The 21,995-nt window shown below is 40.8% G+C and overlaps 1 long non-coding RNA gene across 1 annotated transcript in view; it reads left to right on the top strand.

The window, feature by feature from the left end:
- The first annotated feature begins 18,591 nt into the window (after positions 1 to 18,591).
- LOC140739579 (uncharacterized) overlaps positions 18,592 to 21,995 on the top strand; it is a 57,596-nt gene continuing 54,192 nt past the window's right edge. The window contains exon 1 of the long non-coding RNA XR_012101678.1: positions 18,592 to 18,728. This is a non-coding gene — a long non-coding RNA (uncharacterized lncRNA). The remainder of the gene's footprint in view (positions 18,729 to 21,995) is intronic.

Below are 21,995 nucleotides of genomic sequence, written 5' to 3'. Positions count from 1 at the left end.
ACTGAAATGAAATATTTTAATGATCTATCATGGGTTGGCATCTTCTTGCAGGAACAGTCACCACCTACATGGGTTACTGCTAGGGCAGCCTCACTGAAGTAAAGCCAACCCGGGAAAAGAACATTCTGAAGTGTTCGGAAGGAAAGAAAATTACTCCCTACACTGTGCATTTTTCTTCAGAGAGAATGGCTTGAATAAAAGAGAAAAAGAAATTGCTGACAGAATCACTAAATATCCTGGACTACAATCACTCAGGCAGTGGTCCGAGCTTCTGAAATGATGTAACAAATAGCGGCGAGGGTTTGCAGATACAGCAAGATTTATAATGTAGCTTGCAAAGAAAATAAGTATCTGATAGCCAAAATCTACTATGGTTTGCAGAAGAACTGATAATGCCTGAATAGGAAAAAAAATGTTTCCAAACATGCAATTTAACCTTGTAGACTGCAAGAGTTCAAACCAATTCTTTAACTGTAAGCCCTAAAATATTTTTTGCAAAATTGCATTAAAGAAACATTTTTTGGAGTTCAGCATAACGTAACCATCCTACTTTGTTTGTAACTTCACATATGTTTTTTTTCCTGTTGAAGCCCAATTGCCAAACTGTCAAATTGCCAAATTGTGCAAATTGCCAAATTGCACTGTCGCATCTGATTCAAGCCCAGTTCAAATGTGAACCCACCTTCCCAGACCAAATCTGAAGCTCTGCTTTACACAGGGTTATGGATTACATGGTTTATGGCAATCCAATTTATGGAATCATATGCAGACTCTCCTATACATTTTTAAATGTTGTTCCTTTCCATGCCATGTGGCACATCGTGTGGCAAGCTTGCTGTATCTTTAGCATTTGTCTGTTTCTTGCGAGGCCGAGTTGCTAGCTCGATGCTCAACCCAGCACAGGTGGAAAGTGCACAAGGAGCCAGCCGGATTGGAAGCCGGGACCACTCACCTTGAAGTTCAGTGCAAATACCACCTCATCACCAGCCGGCTACACATTTTTAAAGCATTCTTCTAAATAGCGGTAATGATTGCAATAAAAAAATACACTTTTCATTTATGTCTGGACACAGAATATATTCCATGAGTTTAATTCTGAATAATGTTAGAGTGAATATTAATTGAAATGAAAGATTTTTTAGCAAGTATTCATAGCAATATGATATTGATTACTATAGAAAATGACTTCTCAGAAAAATTGACTAATAAGCACATCCAGGGAATGGTGCCATTACACAGCTTCAAGACTACCGACATTTTCATCAGATGATTCACTATAATTGAAATAAATAAAGTTGAGATGCTCTTGCCCATGTCTACACTAATCCCATTTATTCAGTTATGTCCACACCTTTCTTTGCCATGCCTGTTTAAGTGCCGATTGAAACATCTCTAAAACTTAGTGTTAGCATATGGTTCCACCATTTCCTCAAACAGTGATTCCAGACATCAAATACACTTTGTAGATAAAAAGAAACGTTCTTCTCAAATTTCTTTTAAAGCTCCATCCATCACACATAAGACATAGGAGCAGAATTGGGCTGTTTGTCCCTTCAAGTCTGTTCTACCAGTAGCTCTCTTAATCCTATTCTTCTGCCTTCTCCCCGTTACTTTTGACACCCTCACTTGCTCACCACTGAGGTCTACAGCACGATTTCTAGCTAAAGGAATTTTTCCTCATCTCTTTTCTAAAGAGATGTCTTTCTTCCCAGGAGTTTGCAACCTGAGGTCCAAAGACTCCTTGCTTAATGGCATTGGCCCATTGCACTAAAAAATGTTACGGAACTCTGTATTTTGAGGCTGTGTGCTCTTGTCTTAGACTCCCACTCTAGAGAAAGCATTTTCTTCATCTCACTCATCTTAAATCTATGCCCTTTTGTTGTGATACCAGTACCATCTGAAAAAAGGATTTCAATGCCTCTTACAAATCATTTTATCTCTATCAGGTCACCAACTTGACCTCCTTTGCCTTAGGGAAAACAAATCCAGCCTGTTTAAACTCTTCCCCCTAACTAAAGTTTCTAATCCTGTTGAACCTCCTATGCACTTTCCCCAATGCAGCTATATCTTTCCTACAGTGTGGTTGTCAGTACTGGAAAATGGTGAGAAGATAAAAGAAAAGATCAGTTTGGATCTGACTGACTGGAACACACATGCAAGATCTTTGTACTTCTGTTCTATGTTCCGATGTTCAATAACGTGGCAGAAGACAAACACATACTGCAAACATATTTAGAATTTGCACGAAACCAGCTTTCATAAAGAACCGGGATCTGGAGGATTTATAAAGCTGGAGGAATGAAATCAAGGAGGAATTGAAGCATAAGGATGGAAATATTTGACTGTAGGCTGTGGTGCACCGGGACCCAATGTAGGTCCACAAGCACTTGGTTGAATAGGATCAAAGCACAAAGAAGTGCCAGAGGGTACGAACATGCTGTGATGACTGCTGAACAGAGCTGAAGCAAAGGTGTGTTTAAGGATCAAAACTGTTGCCTTCTCAGTCTAATTCCTTCGTGAAGATCTTCCAGCTCCTTGCTCCTCTTCATTGTCCCTCATCGTTGTACCCAGTAATCCCCAGCTTCAGTAAAAAAAAGAATCATGGAGGAGGGGGTTTAAATCATAAACACAAGAGATTCTGCAGAGGCTGCAAATCCAGAGCAACAGAAACAAAAAATGCTGGAGGAACTCAGAAGATCAGGCAACATCTATGGAAATGAATAAATAATCGAAGTTTTCGGCCGAGGCTCTTCAGTCCTGATGAAGGCTCTCATCCCAATACACCGACTGCTTAATTAAGCCAGAACACAACAACTTGTTCCAGATGCAGCCACAAAGGGAGTTGGTTATCGCTGTCATCGTTTGAGTGAACGACTTGGAGAGTTTCGCTGCCAGTCCACCTAACCTGGGTGTGAGACTGGATCACTTCAAACATCGAGCCTATTTGCTGAGATCGAGAACGGCTTCAGGCTGTGCGGTCTGGGAGCATCGCAGCACTGGGCCTGTGCCTGGGTCCTAGATTGAGGAACTACTCAATGCATGGATAATTTAAACACTAGCCCAGATTGACTGGAAAGCCCGACTGCAGAATTGAGGGTTGAACTAATTCTGCTCACTTTCCCATGATGTTTATTCATCTCTCGTCATCCCTGTGAGTTTCATGGCACTCTGCCTCGTTAATATGATGAAATTGAGATCAAGACTTGGGTTTACTGCTCCAGCAAGTGGAGCTAACGACTCAGTCTGGTTCCGAATGCTGTCATTTGTATTTATTATGTTACGGATTCAAGCAACAATAAATATATGAGTTAGGCAGGGGTTTATATAACAAATAGCATGTTTATTAAACACTGAAAACAAACCCCACCAAAAGTAAACAAATCACTAACGTAACCGGAAATCAGCTGCTGTGCGGCAGCTTAAACAGTTCTTAAAGCAAGGAAGCTTAAACAGTTCTTAAAGCGATGTTGCAAAAACAGTTCTTCAAAGTAGTATTGCAAAAGTTCAAAATGCTCACAGTCCGTTTAAGGGAGAGACTTTTTAAGATGATTTAAATTCTCTTTCATGTCGTGTTGCTTCGGTTCCCAAATCGAACTTTTCCCACGATGAATTTACGGGGATGAACAAATGAAACGGCTTAAAGGCACTGACCTTTCCTTTACAGAACTGTTCCCAATCCTTTCTGTTATTTCACAGTAATTAACATGAGAACAGTAAACGAATTCCTTCCGAATAAGGATCAAACAAGGTCGAACCTGTTTCACCATCGAAATCGATTCTCCTCAATCTTTTAACTCCCGAACTCCGATCTTCACTCTCCACTAATTCTCAACTAGCAGTGTTATAAAGAAACTGCTGGCAATGACCTTTTAAACTTTAGGCATTAGATAAAACTTCATCTTTCAACTAAACTGCGTCATAACATTAAATCACGCAGTGGCATGAAGTGAACATGGCAAATCCAGCCATGAACTGCCCCTCCTCACAGGAAGGGGTCCTCCTTTTATCCCCTGTAAAAAAAACCTGTCACATGACCTCTACTGGTGGGAAAATGACGTCACTCCACCATCACAAGACCATTACCTCAAGTCCAGTATAGCTTCAACACCTGTCACGTGTCACGGGTACGTAACAATTGTTTATATGATGTCTTCTTTTTTCTCTTTCTCTGCAGAGTAGTTATAGCCTTTCTTTTATTTTAATTGGGTTCTTCGGTTTCTTGCTTTGTAGTTGCCTGTAAGCAAACAAATCTCAAGGTGTCTAATTTATATATCCTTTGATAATAAATGTACTTTGATTGATTGATTTCTATAGATGTTTCCTGACATGCTGAGTTTCTCCCGTATCTTGTGTGTGTTACTCATGGGGACGTTTTTGCTTCTTTGAGATGTTGTGTGAATGCAAAATAAAACCTGGAGGGGAAGGGCTGTCAAAGGGAAACTCAGTTTTCTCACAATGAGATCTAGCCAAGATAGCCATGATCATTGTGGGGTTAGAGGAGTTTCAACAAATTCCCACTGGGGAGATGCTACATGTCCCTCATTACCATGACTACACTCATGCTCTAAACTTCTTTCATGTAACTTCTCAACAATACTTACTCAGGTGTAATACCCAAGCTGTCCCTTCACAATGTCCTTTAAATGGTCTTTCCTGCTCTCCCTGTTCTGTTGATAATTATTGAGTCTCTTCGTATGTTCACATTTATTTAAGTTTTATTATTGATGTTTGCACAGAACTCCAGGTGGCGACATGGCGGCATACAGGAGAGAGATAGATTGGGTAGTCAGCGATGTTCCAATAGCAATTTTGTGCTCAGTGTCTGCTGGAGAATAATATTGATTGTAGATTTCAGGAAATGGAAGTCAGGAGAACACATACTCAGTGAAGAGGGAGCAGCTTCAAGTTCTTAGGTGTCAACAGCTCAGAGGATCTATCAGGGGCCCAGCATATAGATAAAATCACAAAGAAGACATTTCAGTGGCTATACTTCATTGAGAGTTTGAAGAGATTTGGTATGTCACTAAAGACTCTCACAAATTGATATAGATTGACCGTGGAGGATATTCTCAAAATGCTGGAGGAACTTAGCCACCAGGCAACATCTATGGAAAAGAGAAGAGTCGACATTTTGGGCCAAGACCCTTCAGTAGGATTCTGTACTCCGGCATTTTGTGTGTGTTGCTTGGATATCCAGCGCTTGCTGATTTTCCCTTGTTTGTGCAGAGCATTCTGACTGGTTCTGTCACAGGCTGGTCTGGAGACTCCAATGCACAGAATTGACTGCAGAAGGTTGTAGACTCAACCAGCTCCATCAGCAGCACAACTCACCCCAGCATGAAGGACATCTTGCAAAGGCAGTGCCTCAAGAAGACTGCATCCATCATTAAGAACTCTCTCCATCTGTGACATTGTCTCATCTCATCACTATCATCAGGGAGGAGGCACAGGAGCCTGAAGACCTATGACCAATGATTTAGGAACAGCTTCTTCCCCTCCACCATCAGAGTTATGAACAGCCACATGAAATCTGCTTCACCTTTTGCACTAAATTATTTTTCTTGTAAATCTTATTGTAACATAAATAAATTTTTTGAGGATGTGACTAAACACATTGATGAATGTAAAGCCATAGATGTAATGTATATGGATTTTAGCAAGGCATTTGATAAGGTACCCCATGAAAGGCTTATTGAGAAAGTAAGGAGGCATAGGATCCAAGAAGACATTGCTTTGTGGATTCAGAACTGGCTTATAGATAGCGGGGTCAAGGGATATGGGGAAAGGGCAGGAACGGGGTACTGATTGTGTATGATCAGCCATGATCACAGTGAATGGCCGTGCTGGCTAGAAGGGTCAAATGGTCTACTCCTGCACCTATTGTCTATTGCCTACAGAAAGCAAAGAGTGATTGTAGATGGGTCATATTCTGCATGGAGGCCAGTGACCAATGGTGTGCCTCAGGGATCTGATCTGGGACTCAAACTCTTCGTGATTTTTTTAAATGACCTGGATGAGGAAGTGGAGGGATGGGTTAGTAAATTTGCTGATGGCATAAAGGTTGGGGGTATTGTGGATAGTGTGGAGGGCTGTCAGAGATTACAGCTGGACATTGATAGGATGCAAAACTGGGCTGAGAAGTGGCAGATGGAGTTCAACCAGCTAAGTGTGAGGTGGTTCATTTTAGTAGGTCAAATTTGTTGGCAGAATATAGCATTAATGGCAAGATTTGGCAGTGTGGAGAATCAGAGGGATCTTGGGGTCCAAGTCCACAGGACACTCAAAGCTGCTATGCAGGTTGATTCTGTGGCTGAGAAGGCATACGGTGCGTTGGCCTTCATCAATCGCAGGATTGAGTTTAAAAGCCGAGAGGTAATGTCGGAGCTGTATAGGACCCTGGTCAGACCCCACTTGGAGTACTGTGCTCAATTCTGGTTGCCTCACTACAGGAAAGACATGGAAACCATAGAAAGAGTGCAGAGGAGACTTACAAGGATATTGCCTGGATTGGGGAGCATGCCTTATGAGATTAGGTTGTGTGAACTTGGTCTTTTCTCCTTGGAGCAACAGAGGATGAGAGGTGACCTGATAGAGATGTATAAGATAATGAGAGACATTGATCATGTGGATAGTCAGAGTCTTTTTTCCCAGGGCTGAAATGGCTAGCACAAGAAGGCATAGTTTTAAGGTGCTTGGCAGTAGGTATAGAGTAGATGTCAGGGGTAAGTTTTTTACATAGAATGGTGAGTGCGTGGAATGGGCTGCCGGCGACGGTGGTAGAGGCGGATACAATAGGATCTTGTAAGAGACTTTTAGATAGGTACATGGAGCTTAGAAAAATAGAGGGCTATGGGTAAGCCTAGGTAGTTCTAAGGTAAGGACATGTTCGGCACAGCTTTGTGCTGTAGGTTTTCTATGTTTCTGTAGTAATTATTAAAGTATTGTACTGTAATGCTGTGGCAAAACAACAAATTTCACAATACTTCAATGATATAAATCCAATTGTGATTCTGATCCTTTTCCTTCACAAAGTATTACTTGTGTCTAATATCTATTAACCTTCTTCAGAAGTTTTCCTAAAACCTGTCAGTTTTTAGTTCAATATATTCCTAATTTTGGCATTGCCAATACACTTAGAAATGATTTCATATACTTCCACATTGAGTTCCTTAAAAAGTCTAAAAATGAGCTCTAGTCTTTGAGAAACAATACCTTATACACACCAAGGAATAGATTGTGGACTTCAGGAAGGGTTAGATGAGGGAAAACACACCAGTCCTCATCAAGGAATCAACAGTGAAATGGGTGAGTGGATTCAAGATCCTGGGTGTCAACATCTCTGAAGATCTATCCTGGGCCCAACATATTGGTGAAATTACAAAGAAGGCATGAAAGCAGCTGCTATGTTTCATTTGGAGCTTGAGGAGATTTGGTACGTCACCAATGACACTCGCAAGTTTCTACAGATGTACTGCGGACAGCATGCTGGCTGGTTACATCACCATTTACATTTCATAGTTCAAAAGATATTTATTATCAAACTACACATATCTCACCATATACAACCCTGAGATTCATTTTCTTGTGGGCATTCATAGTAAGTAGAAAGAAGCACAATCACATCAACAGAGACGGACAAGCAACCAATGTGCAAAAGACAAACTGTGAAAATACAAAAAGGAAAGAAGGAATAAACAAACATAAATAGATAAATATGCAAATAAATATTCAGGACAGCCTTTAAAAGTGAGTTCATAGGTAGTAGAATCAGTTCAGTTTTGGGGTGAGAGAGGGTTCAAGAGCCTCATGTTTGCCAGGTAGTAACTGTTCCCAAAGTTGGTGGAGTGGGTCTTGGTGCTTCTGTAATTCCTTCCTGAAGACAGCAGTGAGAAGAGAGCATGGCCTGAATGGTGTGCATCCCTGATAATGGATGCTGTTTTCCTGCAACAGTCTTCCTTCTAGATACTCAATGGAGAGGAGGGCTTTACCCATGATGAACTGGCCGTATCCACCACTTTTTGTAGTTTTTCCTTCAAAAGTACTGATGTTTCCATACCAGGGAGTGATGCAACCAGTAAATATATACAGCACCTTCAATCTATAGGAGTTTGTCAAAGTTTAACAGACTTGCTGAATCTGCACAAACTTCTAAAAAAGTAGAGGCATTGCCATGCCTTCTTTGTAATATCAGTTAGTGTACTTGCGGCATCTAGGTCAGATCCTCTGAAATGATAATGCCTAAGGGTTCAACAGAGGATCTGAATGAATACGCCATGGTTCTTCAGAAGGCAATGCCACAAAATATTGCATCCATCATGAAGGATCCCCATCACCCTCTTCTCATTGCCACTATGAGGGAGGATGTACAGGAGCCTGAAGAACAGCTTCTTCCGCTCATCCATTAGATTTCTGAATGGACCATAAACCCATGAACTATTCCTCACTAATTTTTGCTTTCTATTTGCAATAACATTTTAAATTTCTACGAACATACATATATATTTCTTATTGTAATTTATATAGTTTTATATGTTGTACTGTACTACAGCATCAAAGCAATACATTTCATGACATATACCAGTCATATTAAACCTGACTGTGATTGTGATCCTAGTTTCAATAGATGTGTTTGACACTACTGTATATATTGAATTCGGCCCATTTCTCAATTACTCTATTTGTCCTGCATCAGTAATTTGAATCTCCTGCATTTTCATTTTGCCTGCCTTTATTGTTAGGCACATTTCCAAATGGTTTCTGAAAGTCCATATACCAATCATCCACCCTTATTAGTTCTTTCCACTTGCTCATCAACCAACCCGATCAATTTTGTCAAACCCAATTTGCCTTTAACAAATCTGAGCCAACTTTAATTTATTAGCTAAATGACAATTAATTTAGACCCAGAATTTTTGCCTCAACAAAGCCTCTCCATCACTGACATCAGGTTGACAGGCATGTTGTTGTAATTTTTATTGCTAATTTAGTCAGGTTCACTCGTAGCAGCTCTTTGAACCCAAAAACAAGATAACCTTTGATCAGAAAGAAATGTAATGCCAGTCAGAACTATTGGTTGTCTGATCAAAGTAAAATTACATTTAACAAATAAAGCAAGTCAAGGTAAATTCTTCTGTAAAGCACAAATGATGCACTATTAACTCCTGTTAAGCTTGAAGGTGCAGAATAGATCATATAATAACTAAACATCAAGAAGCGTTTGTGGAACTATTTTTCACAGCAATGCATGATAGGGCAAACTGATCAAACTACTGGATTTATTTTAAAATGCTTTGGAAATTAATCACCCGTAATAATTGTATTTGTAAAAACGAGAACCATGTTTCTTTCTAAACCTAGAATCAGTGGCCACTTTATTAAGTACACATGTGCACCTGTCTGTTTTGTTAAGCAAATATCAACAATTATTACAATAGGGCTGGATGGTAGCACAGTGGTTAACACAAATCGTTACAGTACCAGTGACCCGAGTTCAATTCCCGTCACTGCCTGTCAGGAGTTTGTATGTTCTCCCTGTGACCATGTGGGTTTCCTCCAGGTGCTCTGGTTTTCTTACACAATCCAAAGATGTACTGGTTGGTAGGTTATTTTTGTCATTGTGAATTGTCCGGTAATTAGGCTAGGATTAAATTGGGGGATTGCTGGGCACCATGCCTCTGAAGGGCCAGAAGGGCCTACTCTATGCCAATAAATAAATAAATAAACTGGCCATCGCACATTTTATTCGCAAAATCCTACAAGTGGGATTTGAACCCGATCTTACAGCTGGCACTAAAAAACATTGTGCTAACTACCATGCTACAAAGCTGCCCCTTTGGCATGAATGTTTGTGCCTGATGTTTGTCATGAAGGGCTTTTCTCCATGTTTATCTCTCAATGAAAGACCACTTGACCCATCAAACCTAGACCACCATTTAATAAGATCATGGTTAATCTGACTGTACATGCGATTCTGCATTTCTCCTCCCTGATCACCTGTCATCTATTTGCTTTTCTAAACTCAATGGCCACATTATTTGGCACACCTGCTTGTTAATGCAAATATTGAATCAGCCAATCATGTGGCAGCAATTCAATGCATAAAAGCATGCAGGCAAGGTCAAGAGGTTCAGTTGTAAATCAGAGCAAATATCAGAATAGGAAAGAAATGCGATCCTAGTGGCCTTGATTGTGGAATGATTGTTGGTGACAGACAGGGTGGTTTGAGTATCTCAGAAACTGCTGATCTCCTGTGATTTTCTCACACAACAATCTATAGAGTTTACCAACAAAGGTGTTAAAAAGCAAAATAACATCCAGTAAGTGGCAGTTCTGAGGGCAAAAACTCCTCAGAGGAGAATGCTCAGACTGGATTTCGCTGACAGGAATGTGACAGTAAATTAAATTAACATGCTTTACAACAGTGGTGTGCAGAAGAACATTTCTGAGTGCACAACACGTCAAACCTTGAAGTGGGCAGGCAACAGCTGCAGAAGGCCACATACGTAGACTCAGTGGCCACTTTATTAGGATCAGGAGAAACATAATAAAGTTGCCAGCAAGTGTGAATTTCCATCACAATTACAACAAACTGTGTAATACAAAAAGAAAAATAGAAGAAATAAGCAATAAATATCAAGAACATGAGATGAAGAGTTCTTGAAAGTGCATCCATAGATTGTGGGAACAGTTCAGTGTTGGGGTGAGTGATGATATCCCCTCTGGTTCAGGGTAAGAACTGTTCCTGAACCTAATGGTGTGAGTTCTGAGGCACTGCACCTCCTTCTTAATGGCAGCAGTGGGAAGAAGGTGGGGGTCCTTGATGATGGATGCTGCTTTCCTGCAACAACTTTTGATGTGGATGTGTTCCATGGTGGAGAAGGCTTTACCTATGATGGACTGGGCTGTATCCATTACTTGTTGTAGTCTTTTCCGTTCAAGGCCACCACACATCTGTAGAAGTGACGCATGTATCTAAAATCAGCATAATTGTGGTTTTCTCCAAAATGTTGCAACATTATGTTTAGTCACATAATTTCTGTCTTAAATTTGCACTGATCAGTATTATACTGTATATGTCATATCCATGCTTCAATCTGATAACCTTGTGATTCCTATCTGTCTTGGGACAGTTCCACTGCTATGTGTATCTACATTAACTGTCCAGAATCAGCTCATTCACAGCTGGAATTCATTCCCTAGGTGGACTCCCAGATTCTCTAAGTAATCTGTTCTCAGAAAAGAATTGTGTTTCAATTGCAAAACTGCTGTTGACTCAGTTGAGAAAATACCAAAGGCTTGTCCCTGCTTTGGCTTGCATATGAAGATATGATGTCAGCTTTAGCCCAGAGGTTAATCAAATTCACCTTCAGATGCTTCCAGTCACAAGTTCACATAGAAATCTACAGCACATTAAAGGCACTTCGGCCCACGATGTTGTGCCGAAATGTTACGTCTTCTAGAAATTGACTAGAGTTCCCCTAGCGCAGAGCCCTCTGCTTTTCTAAGCTCCATGTACCTATCTAAAAGGCTATTAAAAGACTCCTTTGTACCTGCTTCTTCCACCACCGCCTGCAGTGCATTCCACTCACCCACCACTCTCTGTGTGAAAACTTACCCTGACATACCTTCGGTTCCTATTTCCAAGCACCTTAAAACAATGCCCCCTTGTGTTAGCCATTTCAGCCCTGGGAAAAAGCCTCTGGTTATCCACATGATCAATGCCCCTCATCATCTTATATGCCTCTGCCAGGTCACCTCTCATCCTCCATCACTCCAAGGAGAAAAGGCCAAGTTCACTCAACTATTCTCATAAGGTACGTCCTTCAATCCAGGCAACATCCTTGTAAATCTCCTCTGCACTCTCTCTGTAGTATCCACATCCTTCCTGTAGTGAGGTGACCATAATTGAACACAGTACTCCAAGTGGGGTCTGACCAAGGTCTTGTATAGTTGTAACATTACTTCTTAGCTCTTAAACTCAATCCCACAGTTGATGAATGCCAACACACCATATGCTTCTTTAACTACACTGTCAACCTGCGCAGCAGCTTTGAGTGTCCTATGGACACACTCCAAGATCTCATAGATCCTCCACATTGCCCAAGAGTCTTACAATTAATATTATATTCTGTCTTCAAACTTGACCTACCGAAATAAACCACTTCACACTTATCTGGGTTGAAGTCACCTGCCACTTCTCAGTGCAGTTCTGATGTATGATACTGCTGTATGTATCAATGTCCCGCTATAACCTCTGACAACCCTTCAGACTATTCTCAACACCTCCAAACTCTGTGTCATCAGCAAAGTTACTAACTCACCTTTCTACTTCTTCATTCAGGTCATTTCATAAAAATCAGAAACAGGAGGGGTCCCAGAACAGATCCATGTGGAACACCACTGGTCACCAAACTCCATGCAGAATATGAACCATCTACAAACACCCTTTGCTTTCTGTGGGCAAGCCAATTCTGGATCCACAAAGCAAGGCCCGCTTGGATCCCGTGCCTCCTTACTTTCTGAAGAAGCCTTGCATGGGGAGCCTTATCAAATGCCTTACCGAAATCCATATTTACCACATCCACTGCTCTACCTTATCAATGTGTTTTGTTACTTCCTCAAAGAATTCAATTAGGCTCGTAAGACATGATCTGCCCTTGACAAAGCCATGCCAACTATTGCTAATCAGATTATATCTCTCCAAATGCTCATAAATCCTGCCTCTCAGGATCTTCTTCAACAACTTGACCACCACTGAAATCAGACTCACTGGTCTATAATTTTCTGGGTTATCTCTACTCCTTTTCTTGAACAAGGGAACATGATTTGCAACCCTCCAATTCTCCAATACTTTCCCATTCCTTATTGATGGTGCAAAGATCATCGCAAGAGGCTCAGCCATCTTCTCCCTCACTTCACACAGTAGTCTGGGGTATATCTCATTGGCCCCAGTGATTTATCTAACATTATGTTTTTCAAAAGCTCCAGCATGTCCTCTTTCTTAATGTCTATATGCTCAAACATTTCACCCCACAGTTGCAAGGTCTTTTTCCCTGGTGAATACTGAAGCTACCTCCTCCAACTCCAGGCACATGTTTCCACTATCGCACCTAATTGGTCCTAATTTCACATGGCCCATCCTCTTGCTCTTCACATACTTGTACAATGCCTAGGGGTTTTCCTTAATCCTGCTCAACAAGGCCTTTTCATGGCCCCTTCTGGCTCTCCTAATTCCATTCATAAGATACTTCCTAGCAAACTTATAATTTTCTAGAGCTCTAACAGTACAGTACCAAGTTCCTTGAACCTTTCGTAAGCTTTTCTATCCTTCGTAACCAGATTTTCTACATCCTTTGTACACCTTGGTTCTTTAACCCAACTATCATTTTCCTACCTCAATGGAACATACATATACAGAACTCCATTCAAATGTTCTCTGAACATTTGCCACGTTTCTGCCATGCATTTCCCTGAGAACTTCTGCTCCCAATTTATGCACCCAAGTTCCTGCCTTATGGCATCATATTTCACTCTACCCCAATTAAATGTTTTCCCAAATTGTCTGCTCCTATCCCTCTCCAGCGCTATGCTAAAGGAGATAGAGTTGTGGTCACTACCTCCAAAGTGCTCTCCCACTGAGAGATCTAACACCTGATCAGATTCATTTCCCAATATCAGATTAAGTACAGCCTCTCCTCTAGTTGGCTTATCTACATATTATGTCAGGAAACCTTCTTGAACACACCTAACAAACTCCACCCCATCTAAACACCTTGTGCTAAGGAGATGCCAATCAATATTAGGAAAGTTAAAATCTCCCATCACAACAACCCTATTATTATTCCACCATTCCAGAATCTGTCTCCCTATCTGCTCCTTGATATCCCTGTTACTACTGGGAGGTCTTTAAAAAAGTAGAGTTATTACACCTTTCCTGTTTCTGACTTCCAACCACACTGACTCGGTAGACCATCCCTCCATGCCTTCCTCCTTTTTTGCAGCCATGACATTATCCCTAATTAGCAATGCCACACACCCACCTCTTTTGCCTCCCTCTCTGTTCTTTTTGAAATATCTAATGCCTGGCACACTTTGCAGCCATTTCTGCTCCTGAGACATCCAAGTCTCTGTCGTGGCCACAATGTCATAGTTCTATGTATTGATCCAAACTCGAAGTTTATCCGTCTTGATTATGATACTCCTTGCATTAAAATAGACACATCTCAAACCATCAGGCTGAGTGCATCTTTGCCCTATCATCTGCCTCTCCTTCCTCATGAACTCCCTACAAGCTATTTCTACATATGCTCCAACCTCCACATCCTCTGAATCTCCACTTCGGTTCCCAACTCCCTGCAAAATTTTAAACCTTCCCCAATAGCATTAGCAAATCTCTCGCCAGAATATTGGTCCCCCGCAGATTCAAGTGCAACCCGTCCTTTTTGTACAGGTCACACCTGCCCCAGAAGTGGTCCCAATGATCCAAAAATCTGAATCCCTGACCCCTGTTGGTCAACCACGTGCACTAATGGAAGGCCTGGCAATGTTATTACAGCATCAGTGACTCTGGTTCAATTCTTGCTGCTGCTTGTAAGGGGTTTGTACATTTTCCCCATGACTTGCGTGGGTTTCCTCTGGGTGTTCCAATTTCCTCTCATATTCCAAAGACATATGTGTTAGCTTTGGTCACGTGGGTGTAAATGGGTAACATGTGCTTGTTAGTCTGGAAGGACCTGTTACTGTGCTATATCTCTAAATAAATACATTTTAAAAATTGTCAGTGGTGCACTGTTTCAATTCTAGGCATTTGCATTATGCTTACAGTGCACTAAATGCAATCTCAAGGGTTCCATTTGAGGGATCTATGGTCGAGTGGGTTTATCGCCTTATGTGATAAGTCAGATACAATAACATCTTCGCTTTCAGCTGTTCTGGTTTGTCTTCCATCAATAGTTCAATATACAGTGTAAGTGTGTAAACTTTTCCTTCCAATTTCTCATTCGTCCAGGCATGTAACTTGCATTTCTGAAGTCCAATGGTTTTATATTTTAGACTGTTTTATGTCATTTGAACTGCATAGCGCATTGTCTCTCTGTGCCTGGCCCCAGCGTCAGATTCAGATTTATTTATTTATCACATGTACAAAAAAACAGACAGTAAAATGAGTCATTTGCACTGATCACCAACACAACCTACAGAAGCGCTAGGGGAGCCCACAAAGTTCAAAGTTCAAATAAATGTACTATCATAGTACATATACGTCATGTTATACTACCCTGAGATGCATTTTTATATGGGCATACTCAATAAATCCAAGAGCTATAATAGAATCAATTAAAGACTGCAGCAGCTGGTCATCCAACGAGTATGCAAAAGACAACAAACTGTGCAAATACAAGAGGAAAGAAGCAATAATAATAAATAAATAAGCAATAAATATACATATACATCACAATATATAACCTTGAGATTCATTTCTTGTACGCATACTCAATGCATCCATAATAGAATAATAACCATAATAGATTCAATAAAAGACCGCACCAACTTGGGTATTCAACCAGTTGTAAAAGACAATAAACTCTGCAAATACATAAATAAATAAGTAATAGTAATAAATAAGTCACAATAAATAAATACGCAATAAATATTGAGAACATAAGATGAAGAGTTCTTGATAGTGAGCCCATAGTTTGTGGGAACATTTCAATGATGGGGCAAGTGAAGTCGAGTAAAGTTATCCTCTCTGGTTCAAGAGCCTGATGGTTGAGGAGTAATAACTGTTTCTGACCCAGAGGCTCCTGTACCTTCTTCCTGATGGCAGCAGCGAGAAGAAAGCATGACCTGGGTGTTGGGGGTCCCTGATGATAGACGCTGCTTTCCTGTGTCGACACTCCATGTAGATGTGCTCAATCTACATGCACACAGATGTGCTCTGTGCATATGTGACAAGTGTCACTACTCATTCCAGCACTAACACAGGAGGCCCACAAGCAACAATAACACAAAACAGCAAAGGAAGCAATGACCCTTTCCGTCATCTCAACTCACGTGCACAGATGAGCCTCCAATTCCAGGACAGGCTGTCTCCATAACAGTTAAGTTAACATAGAACATAGAACAGTACAGCTCAGAAAGAAGCCAGTAAGGCCATAATGTTGTGCCCAACAAATAAATTGGTAATCAAATGACCAACTAAACTAATTCCTTCTGTTTTCTGCACATTCCTGTGCCTATCTAAATGTCTTTATGTATCTGCCTTTATCACAACCCCAGGCAATGCATCCCAGCACCCTCCACTCTCTGTGTAAAAATACTTGACCCTCACATCTCCTTTGATCTTACCCTCTCTCACCTTAAATGTTTTCCCTCTGATATAAGAAATTTTAACCTTAGGAAAAAGGTACTGTCTGCCTTCTCTATCTATGCCTCCCATAATCTTATAAACCTCTATCAGATCTCCCCTAAGCCTTCGTCACTACCAAAAATGCAACCCAAGTTTGCCCAACCCTTCATTATACCACACACCCTCTAATCCAGGAAGCATCTCAGTAAGGCAGCAACTTTTCTCAGGTCTACATTCAGACTGATGTTTCTGGCCAAGGATTTATGGCCATCCCTCCCCTAGGTCCATACTCGGGGTAGCCACATATTGGAGGAATCATGCCAAGTATTCTGGTTCATAACTGGTTTCTGGAATTAATATTTCATCAACTAACCCTTTCAAAACCATGCTTCAGTGCCTCCTTCCATCTCTCTAAAGTACTCACTGTCAATTGTGCCAATGTAGGTCTTCCATCTCTGTCCATTCTGTTGCACACAGATATAGAAGGATTCTTCATCGCTGTTTCTGTTATGATTTTGCTTTACCTGTCAGGGTTGTTCACCCAGAGCTGAACTCTCAAACCTGGAGAACCAGTGAACTACTGTTAGTCTGTTTCACATGGGTGACCCTATCAAGAGGCAAAGTACAAGGCCTCGACTCCATCCAACATAGCCCTCTGGGTCATTGAGGCACGCAAGCCTCCAAACCCAACAGCAAGGTTGTGGTCCACTTGGAGGATCTCTCTGAAGTACTGGAAAATAATTGACAATTCAAACAAGAACAGCATTTTATTTACAAAACAAAAACCTCAGTGAAGTATAGTATTTTTCTTGTGCCTTTATTCACAGAGGCAGATAGACTCCCTGAAAAGTTCTAAATTATACAATAGCACTTCAGCTAGTGGAGCGAAGTATTAACTATATGAAATATTTACCACATTGTAGAGGTGCTGCATGCTCAGTCACACAAACTACACACTCACACAGAGAAAATATGTTTCAAATTTACACACACATATCATGACAATTACATACATACACATACACCAATCTACATTCAAACACTACCATGAACACACTATCAAACAGATATGCTGTAAGCACAAACACAACTCTCACGCACACAAACACTGCGATGTTAACTATATTTATGGCCAACACCAAGAAGCATAATTTTAAGGTGACTGGTGGAAAATATAGGGGGGGGGGAAATATCAGAGTTACAGTAAGTTCTTTCAGTAGAGAGTGGTGAGTGCGTGGAATGCCATTCCGAAGGAATAAGGGAATAAGGAGAAGCACTGTCGACGTTTCGGGCCGAAACCCTTCGTCAGGACGGTCCTTATAGATGCTGCCTGGCCTGCTGTGTTCCACCAGCATTTTGTGTGTGTTGTTTGAATTTCCAGCATCTGCAGATTTCCTCGTGTTTGTTCTGTAGATTGATTTTAGAGTAGGTTAAAAAATCGATGCAATGTTGTGGAACAATAGGACTGCACTGTGCTATAATGTTCCAAGTTCTATGTACCTACACACAGATGCACACGCACAAGCATTTACACATGTACGTCAATGTGCATGCTTACTCTGATGCATGCATTTAAATACACACACACACACACACACACACACACACACACACACACACACACACACACACACACACACACACACACACACACACACACACACACACACACACACACACACACACACACACACACACACACACACATTCTTACTTCTTCCCCAAGTAGTTTGGATCACCACAAGTGCCCCAGTTAGGAAGCTGCAATGAGATATAATTCAGTTTCTCAGCAGCTGTGACAGTTCAGACACACACACTGTGACATCATCTTCCCCAGAAACAATAAGCTAACAAATTCTGAATAATACATGGTGACAAATAGGCAACAGTATCATGCACTTAGTCTGAAGTTATTTACTCTATATTCAGTATTCACACGTCTTTAGTGGAGATTGGCTCCTGAGGAGAGGGAATTTTACAAAGTGGAATTCAAGCGAATATATTCCTTGGAGAAGACATCAAAAATAGTGAAGGAATTTTAGTGAATGGATGGGAAGTTTGTATGTAACGACGAGTTTATAATTATAAGACATGAATGGAGAGGGTAAATATCTAAAGTATCATGTGGTAAATATCTAAAGAATGACGTGGATGTTTTAAAGTTTGTTTAAATGAGCTCAAATGCATTTTTATTTAATTTATTCACAGGATGAAAGAGGCTCTGGCAATTCATTGGATCAAAAAGCAGAACACTGGAATAACTCTGGTTCCAGCAACGCCTGCAAATGGCGCAAGTCTACACTGTGACTCAAGACTTGATGAGCTGAATGGCCTGATCCTCTGTCTTGATGGCCTTGTGATCATCAGGACTACTGCAGCATCTGTAAGTCTCTTCTGGCTTCTAAACGTTGTTGCCCATTCTTCGACAAGGTGGTGGGAAGCCACTTTCTTGAACGGCTCAGCTCATCTCGTTAGAGTACTCCCACAGTGTTGTTGTGTCGGGAGTTCCAGGGTTTAGACTTTATGACAAAGAATGGAGAAGCAGGCTGAAAAACAACTGCAAAAAAAAAAGAGATATCAATATATAATTGAAAAGTAAGAAAAATTGCATGGACAGAGTGACAAACTGGGAGTGATAAGATAACTCTTTCAGAAACTGGGATTTTTAATGTCAGCCTGAAAAGACAAAGCAAAGATACTTTCCGAGTCCCTTCAATAAGGTAATGCCTCCAGCAATGCAGGGCAATAATCAATCATACAGCAATGTAATAATCATCCTCTAATCATTTGCAAGTAGCAGTCGCAGCCAAAAGGGAGTTCCTTCATACATCGACATTTTATTTTATTGATTTACTTCTGCTATAGCTGTCTAACTGCTCCCTTTCAATCTCTGCCGTCATGGCATCGGAGACTTCTTAACTTGGATGGATTGCTTCCATGTGAAGTAAACATCATATTGATTGATTCAAACTGGTTTGAGTTTAGAGTTGTCCATTCCTTTGAACTCCCCCTGTCACATTTGGTGCTGGTCTAATCAACAAAGTTGGAAATTCACACTGGATCCCTTTCATTCTTTAGTGCAGGGAGTTCATGCCAAACAGCAAACACCTATTTACACTAATCTGACATCCTATTTTCAATTATTCTATCAACACTCTTGTTAAGTCTCTCCAGTTAAAAAAAATCCAACATTTTATATTCCAGTTTTCTCTTATCGTGCTGGTGTTCCAAGGATCTACCCCTTTGTAGTAATGTTCAGAGAGGCCTAGGGAGAATCTGTAATTACCAGCTAGCGCTTTTATTGTCTCAATAGAAGAACACATGAATTTACACAACCAAATACCTGCGTGCACTACTATTAAGTTTTCTTAACCCTCCATGAACAGTCAAAGAATAGAAAAGGTAATGTCAGTAAAAGTAAAGCTGGCCATGTGTTCCTTGTAGTCTGATCTCCATGTGTCCGTGGGGTACTCCACATCTGTGAAGGTGGATCTCTGAAGAGAGTTATTGCTGCTAGAGCAGTTAAAGTGTCTGTTTTTATATTTATTCCTTAACAGTTTAACTGTTGTATTTCTGTGTTATTTCTATGGGTCGTCTGAATGACCTTTAACACCTTTTTATTGGTTCTGGTCCAGGGCAGCCCCCATTTATTGTCCTTTTAAGCAAGTGACAATTGGTAATTGATGGCTCTCTGTTCCCTCAGCTCAAATCACGCATGGCAAACACAAACCATACCATTCTCAAACCTGCATGTTATATTATATCAATGGACACCTCACAAATCAATTCTTATTTGGAAATGATCTCTAGTCCAGCAGATTACCTGGAGCACTATTGTGTGTACTTTAAACCACTGATCAAACTAAGCAACTTCAGTGCATAAAATGGAGGATGCAGAGCAGCTTCACAAATTGGCAGCCTCCAACTCCTTCAACCACATGGCAAGAACAAAGACAATTGGTCTGTCTGCTTCTGCTGTCCTTGATTCATTCAAATTCACTGATTTTTACACTATAGTTTTTTCTGGCCAGCATTGGGATATAGACCCATTGAGTATCTTGCTTAAGTGATCGTTCAGTCATAGACCTTGTCTGCTGTTCACTGTGTTGGGAGGGAGATGGTGAGGCTGATGTCTGGAAAAACATTTAAGCATTATTGTATACTTCTCCAATTTTTATAGTGGCTCATAATCAAGAAAGCATGGTCTGAAATAGTAAGTCACCCATCACTCATACATGCCATCTTTTCAATGCTACCATTAGGAAGCAGGTACAAAAGCCTGAAGACACATATTCAATGATTCAGGAACAGCTTCTTCCCCTCTACCATCAGATTTCTGAAATGACAGTGAACCCATGAACACTACCTCACTACTCTTTTTCTCACAAAACTGCACACAATGCTCCAAGTGTGGTCTCACGAGTGCCTTATGGATCCTCAACATCACATCCCTGCTCCTATATTCTATAGCTCTAGAAATGAATGCCAATACATCTACTGCATCACCTTTGTCTACACTGCTTGTAATTTCCTCAAAGAATAGCAGCAGGTTTGTCAGGCAGGATTTTCCTTTCAGGAAACCATACTGACTTTGGCCTATCTTGTCATGTGCCTCCAGGTACCCCTTAATCTCATCCCTAACAATCAATTCCAACAACTTCCCAGCCACTGATGTCAGACTAACAAACTTATAGTTTCCTTTCTGCTGCCTCCCACCCTTCTGAAAAAGCAGAGTAACATTTGCAATTTTCCAGTCATCTGGTACAATGCCAGAATCTGTCAATTCTTAAAAGATTATCGTTAATACCTCCACAATCTCTCCAGCTATTTCCTTCAGAACCCAAGGGTGCATTCCATCAGATCCAGGAGATTTATCCACCCTCAGACCATTAAGCTTCCTGAGCACCTTCTCAGTCATAATTTTCACTGCACAAACTTCACTTCCCTCACACTCTTGAATGTCCAGTATTCTGCAGATGCCATCCACTGTGAAGAGTGATGCAAAATACACATTCAGTTCCTCTGCCATCTCTAATTACAATGTCTCCAACATCATTTTGTATTGGTCCAATATCTACCCTTGACTTTCTTTTACCCTTTATTTACTTTAAAAAGCTTTTAGTATTTTATTTGATATTAGTCACCAGCATCCTTTCCTATTTCATCTTTTCCTTAGTTTCATTCTGCAAGTTTCTAAAAGCTTCCCAATCCTCCATCTTCCCACTCATTCTGGCTTCCTTGTATGCCCTCTCTTTTGCTTTTGCTTTGGCTCTGACTTAACTTGTCAGCCACGGTAGTGTCCTTCTTCCCTTTGAAAATTTCTTCTTATTTGGAATATATCTGTCTTGCACTTCCCTCATTTTTCGCAGCAACTCCAGCCATTGCTGCTCTGCTGTCTTTCCTGCAAATATCCCTTTCCAGTCAACTTTGGCCAGTTCCCCTCTCATGCCATTTTAATTTCCTTTATTCCACTGAAAAACTGACACAATGGATTTTATTTTTTCCCTCTCAAATTTCAATGTGACCTTAATCATATTGTGATCACTGTTCCCTAAGGATTCCTTAATCTTAAGCTCTCTTATCACCTCCAGATCATTGCACAACACCAATCCAGCACAGCTGATCCCTTAGTGGACTCAACAACAAGTTG

This window comes from Hemitrygon akajei, chromosome 15, assembly GCF_048418815.1.
Source record: "Hemitrygon akajei chromosome 15, sHemAka1.3, whole genome shotgun sequence".
In the NCBI taxonomy this organism is placed as follows: Eukaryota; Metazoa; Chordata; class Chondrichthyes; order Myliobatiformes; family Dasyatidae; genus Hemitrygon; species Hemitrygon akajei.
This window is presented reverse-complemented; position numbering and strand designations above follow the sequence as displayed.